The 8,009-nt window shown below is 35.9% G+C and overlaps 2 non-coding genes across 2 annotated transcripts; one reads left to right on the plus strand and one right to left on the minus strand.

Annotated features, from left to right (window-relative positions):
• Positions 1 to 6,856: 6,856 nt before the first annotated feature.
• Positions 6,857 to 6,928, minus strand: Trnad-guc (transfer RNA aspartic acid (anticodon GUC)). The gene has a single exon. It is a non-coding gene; the product is annotated as a tRNA-Asp (tRNA).
• Positions 6,929 to 7,313: 385 nt separating this feature from the next.
• Trnad-guc (transfer RNA aspartic acid (anticodon GUC)) lies at positions 7,314 to 7,385 on the plus strand. The gene has a single exon. It is a non-coding gene; the product is annotated as a tRNA-Asp (tRNA).
• Positions 7,386 to 8,009: the final 624 nt, after the last annotated feature.

Raw genomic sequence — 8,009 nt, forward strand, 5'->3', positions numbered from 1 at the left:
TTAAATCATACTGTGTAAATCATGCAAGTCTTGTTTTTAAATACTTGGAGCTTTGATATCTTTTTTAAATAAAGCTATTATTCAACGCAATATTTTCTGAACAAAAACTGAAAATTATTAAACTAATATTACAATATCTATATACCACCGAGGCATTAAAAAAGGTACTTTATTCTCATTATAATGTTGCTTTGGATATTTATAGCACTAGTTGTGTGCACTTTGTTTTTTTTTCTGCAATAACGTTGTATGTGTGTGTGCCTCTTTAGCGATACCAAATTTACGGAGTGACGCTGGCGAGTCCGATAACTGCTCAGCGTTTTTGCTGTCTTGTACAACCCTAATAATTCTGCGGCTCCCTTTCCCTCTCTTTCTCTTTAACAAAAAATATCGTCATGAAGTAAGTCTACAGGCTATCATAAAGTATTAAGCCGCTGCAGGTGTCCTGCATGACCCTACCACGGCGTCAGCGAGAACTTTCCTTTCTTTTACCTTCATACCATACGCCCAGCAATCTGCTACCGTCTGGCAGAGCTTCAGAAAGAAGAAAGAGTAACGTGTATGAACTTTAACGGCTACGGGGAGTGAAGAAACGTGGCTGTGGGCACGAGTTGATTGTCCATAAAGAATTTATAGCAGATATGATTAGATGAAAAATTAAGATATTTTATTAAAGAAATATTACGACGTAAAATAAAAATTACTGGTAACTGTAAATTAATAGCTGCACAATTCAGTAATAATGTTATTAGCTAAAGTATCCTACACATAGATAGAAAATTTTATTTAGATTATATTTGTAATTGTTAGGGAATTCATATATCTTGATCCGAGTTCTTATCACTTTTTAGAGATAATAACATATAACATTTTTGATTTAAATTTCCACAGATTTATTGTAGATAAAAAATTTTATCAAAAGACGTGCAGCGTCTCGCGCAAAACATACTTCTCGTAAAGTGTATCATTTTACACTTATATACAGCAAAGTTAAAAGGATCATAGGATTTACATAACAATATAAGACGGTTTTTAAATTGACGGATATTTTTTTCATAAAAATAAACAATAACACATTCCTGAAATAGAAACGCATTTTTTCATCTACATTCTTTTTTTGAACACGCGTTAACAATGGAAAATACTGAATAACAGATAGTTTAGTAACATTTCCAACAATATAAGTATCCCAGTTGCAATAAAAAAAAATGACACGTCACCGGCGCGAAGTTCAAACGAAATATTTTCATTTGCTTGAGTAAATCGCCATAAAATGGTCGGGCAAAAGCGATCGGACAAACTGACCATGTTCGCTATCGACTCGATGCTCACAGCATGTCCCAGTTACATCGTAAAACTGTCGTTTTTTGGCTCAATCCCGACTAGCCAAGACTAAATTGAAGCCCGTCGCATATCTCGATTTAACTTGTATGCACGTATATACATATACAACTGATTCCACAGAGGCTGAAATCGAACTCAACTGACGTGAAACGAAAAAAAGAAAAAAAGCCTGTTATCTTTAAACTGTTATCTTTACGAAAATATAATAAAAAATTGACAAAAAATATACTTTACCGTTATCCTTTTCCTAAAGCAGAAATTTGCCACTCTAGTCCCATTCATTTTATATTATTTTGCTATTCATTACTATATTATTTTCATTACTATATTATTTTGCTATTAAAACAATCAATTAAGATGAAATCAAATTTGTATTAAATATAAAATATAGAATAAAATCAGACATTATTTTCAACGATATTTAACGTCTTGGATAAAAAGCGAACAGTACGAGTGAAGCATGAGACAATTAACGGCGGTACCTGCCCTCTACCATCGCGTTTCATATATGGTCTGGCCGAGCGACGGGTCGATTGGGATCGTTGAGAAGGTGAAGGGAATCGAAGTGTGTGCGGAACCTCAACGGGTCCCCGAACAATCAGCGACAAATGCCGCTACTTGGGTGGCAGCCTTCTACCTTGCTCTCCTCCACCTTCGGTCCATCATGATTCTCAGCTGTGAAATCCGTTTCTGGAATCGCGACACGAATTTCTGACGGTACAAAAAAAGTCCCTGCGTCTTTGTGCGACTTTCGCAGAAGTCATTGACGAAAATGCCGCTATTAAAATTCACACGGAGTTCGCTGTCCTATACCTAATAACTAAAAATAACTAAAAATTAAACTTTAGGAAATATATCTAGATTAAATCATCCAATGAGAAGTGATTAAGCAAAGTTGATGTATTGCAAGTATTATCATTTCACTAAATATTAAAATCATAACTGAATAAAAAATGGCCGGAAGAGTATATACGATTATTTCGATCGCAAGAAGTAATTATTCACAGACCGCGAGTTTCCACAGTGCGGAACAAATTTTTCTTGCGCTGGCTGAATTATAGCGCGTGCAACGGCGCGGATTACTCCAACGCGTGGTCCATTTTAGCAAGATGCAAACTAGACGGGTGTAATTAATTAAAAAGATTATTAATATCAATTAGATGTACCGAAAATCCGCAATTCCGAGATATCTCGTCCCAAGGATACTTCGCATTATTTTTACGTGATTCCGATGAAGGACACTTAAGACCGCCGTTTTATTGAGCTCTAATAATTGATCGTGAAGTACGTAATCGCGTAAGACAACGTGTAATTATCTCCTTAAGGATGTATCACACGTACAATCTTAGACAAAAGTGCATGAAATTTGAAATACTTGAATATCTACGCCTAACGCATAGTAAATCTAGATGTAAGATACTCAAATGATAGTAGGAGTCTTATTTTTACTCCTACAAAGGTATTTTTTACTTTACAAATGTTTTTTCCAGTATTATTTGCAATTTTTGTAATTTATGAGCCTAAACTTTTGGCAGTGAAAATGCCCTGATTTCAACTTTATAACGTCAAATTATTTCAAAGCGAAAGACATTATTCAGCAGTGCTGATAAACAAATGTGACTTTAATAACGTCAAAAAAGATAAATATGTATCATATAAACGATAATTTTGAATATTATTTATTATAAACATTGTTATGCGACTCTCTATGACTCGATTCACGTAGGTTGGCAGCCTTGCACAGTACCAAAACAGTGCGAGACTTGATGCGAGCTGCGAGGTTATGTCTGTTCGTTTACATTTTTACAATGTCAGACACGAAAAGTTATCGGTGGAAAGGCAAAATAGTGACAAAAGCAGTTTATAAAAAAAGACTCGCTCGACGAAAAGCTATACGTGTAGCGACAGCCACAGCCATAGGTTATGATTCGCTTGCCCAGCTGATTGCGACGTTGCCGCGCTTTCACGAGATGTTCGTGCCGACAGCAAAATTATCTCAAGTTATAATTTATTTCTTTAAAACGGTGTAGTGAAGACAATTGAAACTTGGCAGATATTTTCATCTATTCGTATACTAGATGTACAAAAAAATTCAAAATATTGGTAGCGCTCCTTCAACATTTTTTTAGCTGTTTTATCCGCCAAAATCGTCTCTTCCCATAAGAATACGTGTAAAATCAGTGAAAATTAAAATCGTTATATCTCAGCAACCGTTTAGTGGATTCGTTTCTACTTTTTTGTAGCACATCAGGAAGACTAAAAGAACATTCTCACAAATTTTTATCCACTTGGTAGCGCTTTGAAAATAGGTGCAATACATCCTTAATAAGACAGCAATAACGTTTGCCGTAATTACAGAGAAATGTACGCGATATAAAAGACCGAAAAGACGTATAATTATAACATGTATAATCAGATATATGTATACATACAATTAGACGTATATGTATATACGCATCATAAATGTGTGATATATGATGTGTATACGATCAGATTTTACGATAACGCGCTTTTCTCACGATTACATACCCCACACGTTGCTTAGTAAACAGAAATAATTAAACAGAGATAGACAGAGACACGTAGGTCATAAGCATTAGTCGCGTATGTAATTTCTTTATTAAATCCACTTAATATTTGTTTTAAATTTAGATACTTAATTACGGATATAAATTCGTTTGAAGCAGACAATTCAATTTTATAGCATTTAATTTATATTTATTTATACAGAAATACGTGACGCATCCTGAAAAATAAATTTATTGTTCGTTTGACAATTGATATAGAAATAGTGGTAATTTTATCTATAACTGACAGATTTGTGTGTCAAGGCTATATACTTGTGCGTGCAGAATAAATAAACCAGACGTTTATTGAGCACGAAATGTTATCACATTTCTCGATAGCCAAAAACACCAATATCAATTGAATGGCATGATAAGTGATAAGAAAATTATCTTCGATGCGAGACTTGTCGGGCCACATTATCGCCGGGAGCAAATGTAATTAAGGCGAATTTACGAGGTGTCCTCTCGCAACCTGCGGTTTTCAAAAGAGCACGGCAGCGTGCACCGACCGATTTCGACAAGTACTCGCGTGCAACAGCGGCGTATTTCAAAAAACAGCGTCTATCATGTGACCTTAAATTTATCCTCGATCACAGCTTATTACGGACAAGCACGACCGGGTGCCACCCCAGTTAGAGACGACGTCTCCTCGAGACGTTTTCCACTCTCAAGGGAGAATTCTTCCAGGTGCAATTATGTTTTCCCCGATGTTTCGAGCCCCTTCTGCCTCCCGCGGCGCCTATTATCAACGAGAGTCATTAGATGCGCGTCAGATGATCCGCAACAACACTCGTTATTATTCACGGCCGACACGAAGGCCGACGTTCGCAATGTGATAACGGTGATTATGAAGATTCATGGTGCATGCGAAAGCGGAAGATTTATTTTGTTGACGTTTCGATGATTAACAGTATGTCTAAGGCTTATCGCGTGTTCTTTCAGGCACAACATATTTTTGATATATCAGATTTTTTCATTCTCCTTGGCAAGAAATTTTTTTGTCAGATTAGTCGTTATTATGTTTTTAACTTTTTTCAACTTGGAGTCGGCAAGAACCGATGGATAATGGAACTGATAGATAATTCGTCGTATAGAATTGGTCTGCATCGGTAATGTACGCGATCGAAATGTGCGTGCTTAGTTAATTGCGCGAAATTCATCGTGAAAGCAAGAGTAGAAGGTATATGGAAAGGGGACAAAGGGAGGGAGTGCACTACGTGCGATTACACCTATTTGATATGCCGCGACACTCAAAACTCGTACATCACACTTAACCGTTGAATATGGAACAGTCAGTCCCGACAGCGGCGCATCCAGCATGCATATGTAGACCGCAATTATGGCCGTTAACTATCGTCGGCACGCACGCCGAGCACGAATTTTCTATTTCGCCATGGAGCCTCTCATTTTTTTCCCTTTAAACGTTTGCCAGCATCGTGGAAGAGGCGCTTCCGCTTTCGCGATTTCGGCAGTTGTAAATAACATAAAACACATTTTATAAAACGTACATATTAACAGAGAGAGAAATCTGTATGGTATAGTTTTCTCTATAAATTAACTTTAAATTTTTGAATTTTTATAAAATAAAACGAAGATAAAGAAAAAACATCATTTACCAGTTAAATCAAGAATCTTTCTTTAAACCTGTTTTAAAACTATCTCTAGATCTTTTTACTAATATACAATAGTTTAAATGTAAAATTGCGCTTAAATTGTGAAATTAAACTTGTAAGATTCTAAATTATATAAATATACATATGGAGGGGTTAAAGCCATAGTGGTGTAAGTCACTTTTTTTAACCTATCGAGTTAAGTTCATAGATGCAGTCTACACATGCAGATATGTTGAAAAAAGAAGAAAAAAAAAGTGGTCAAAAAAATTGACTTACACCACTATGGCTTTAACCCCTCCATATACACATAAAAGAAGGCTCTTATTAATAGTCTAAACAGATAATAGCCAAAGGTGACGTAAAGGTACCTTAATTAAGACAAGTAATCTTACACATTGCGTAAATTTCGACGCAGCGGCAAATAAGCATACAAAAAAGTCTGAAGATTTCGAGACTCTTTTTTTTCGTACAGATCGCCTCCAACCTTTACTTCGTCTCGAGACTCCCTGTGGACGATGCAGGTGCGGTTCGTAAAAAAAAAAAAAAAAAAACAAGTTCGTACACCGTCGGTACCACCGCCGATGAAAAAAAGAAAAAGGGGGGAAAAGAAAAAAGAAACAAAAGTAAGAGAAGAGACGCACATTCGGAGTCGCGGTGTTTAGGACAGGAGGGGATTGATGTAGTTGTGAAGGGGGACGGGGGAGGGTATAGTTACAGAGGGAAAGCGGGATGGAAGCAAAGAAGAATGTCCCGTGTCGCCGCACCCAATAACACGCGGGTAATCACGATTTAATAGCTCAATAACGTCCGCCACTGTGCCCTACCACGGACCTCGAAACAATTTATCGGTCTCGCCAGTCAATAAATTCAGTTTTTGAGTTGTATACGGGCCTGACCGGTCCCGCGAGAACGGGCCGCAATGGGCTTAAATCTCAAAGCGGACGGCATCGAATTCGGAATGGCGAATTTCAAAATGACGCATATAAATTACCGGAAGAACAAATATAAATACCGGTTGAAGTTGGTACCGCCTTTCCTTCCTTTCATCCGATATCGATCTTTTCGATATCACGGTATATACGCTATTAAAATCGTCGTTATAAAACACACGCAATCAACATATTTGTTGATATAACGCGGAATGTAAAATGTATTAGTTGCTGAACTGAAAACAAAATTGCATTTAATTTGCAACCATTTTTTCCCGTATATGTATAAGGTTTATACGAAAAGAATAAATGTTTCATAAAAACAGGAGCAGAATTAACGAAGAAAAAAAACAATTGATCTGTCGACTGCAAAATATGTGTTGTTTATATTAAAAAAAAAATCCTCCCCGGCGGGGAATCGAACCCCGGTCTCCCGCGTGACAGGCGGGGATACTGACCACTATACTACCGAGGACTTGTTGAATTGCCTCTTCTGTTGTATTAGTCTTCCAATGTATCGCAATATTCCGATTCCATTTTGTTATTACTTCTAATTTTGTTAAATTATTACTATTATAGTTAATTAAAATATTGTTATTTAAATAAATAAAACATTATAAAATGAACTTTGATATCTACAGACAGTTTAATGCTTTTTTTTAAATTTAATTTAAAAAGTCTTAAAAAAACAAGATAAAAAATTAGTTAAATATCTCTCTAACATTAATATACATATATGTGAATTGTATATGTACTTTAAATTTAATTTTAGTATATGTATGTGTACATAGATGTTCTTACACTTTGCATAGAATCGTCTCACTACGTAAAGACTATAATAATGGACCGTCTTCCTCAGGTCCTCGGTAGTATAGTGGTTAGTATCCCCGCCTGTCACGCGGGAGACCGGGGTTCGATTCCCCGCCGGGGAGAATTTCTTTTTTTTTTTTTTGCAAATTTCACGAATCACATCTTGCAAGCAACGTTAATTTTTCTTCACCTAATTTATTGAATTTTATTCGCAACTGTAAAACCAGGTAGAAAATATGCAGCTTTAAAACGTGTATTTGTACAAATTATAATCGTCCTGTTAAAATATTATTATTCCTTCAAAATATATCACGTCTATTTTTTGTGATAATTATGAAAGTATCAAATCATAAATAATCATATCCGTTTAGTTTTAGTATAGTGCGTTTAAAAAGAAAATTTAATTGCAGTTAGTCATTTTATACAATAGATAGCGTTCCAATGACAGTGTTTAGAGACTACAAAAGTATTTCAAATTCGAAGAAGTTGTTTATATAGAATCTGAAAGAAATTTCTCAAAATTCCTGATAAATAAAGACAAGTGTAATGTAATTTGTGCCCGTTATCTCGACGATACGGAGGATGTCTAATTGAACACGATTTTTCCGTGCTTACACTGCTTGCATTTTATTGAACTGCGGTCGTATCATTGCAATCTTCTACAAGAAAAGCGGGTTAAATGTCCGGATTGTCCTCTCGGATGTCGGAATCGCTCGTCGTGAGTCGCACTTTAAACGCGAATGGAA

The sequence above is a fragment of the Temnothorax nylanderi genome, unplaced genomic scaffold (assembly GCF_030848795.1).
Source record: "Temnothorax nylanderi isolate EJ_2023f unplaced genomic scaffold, tnyl_v1.0 TNYL_tig0197_pilon, whole genome shotgun sequence".
In the NCBI taxonomy this organism is placed as follows: Eukaryota; Metazoa; Arthropoda; class Insecta; order Hymenoptera; family Formicidae; genus Temnothorax; species Temnothorax nylanderi.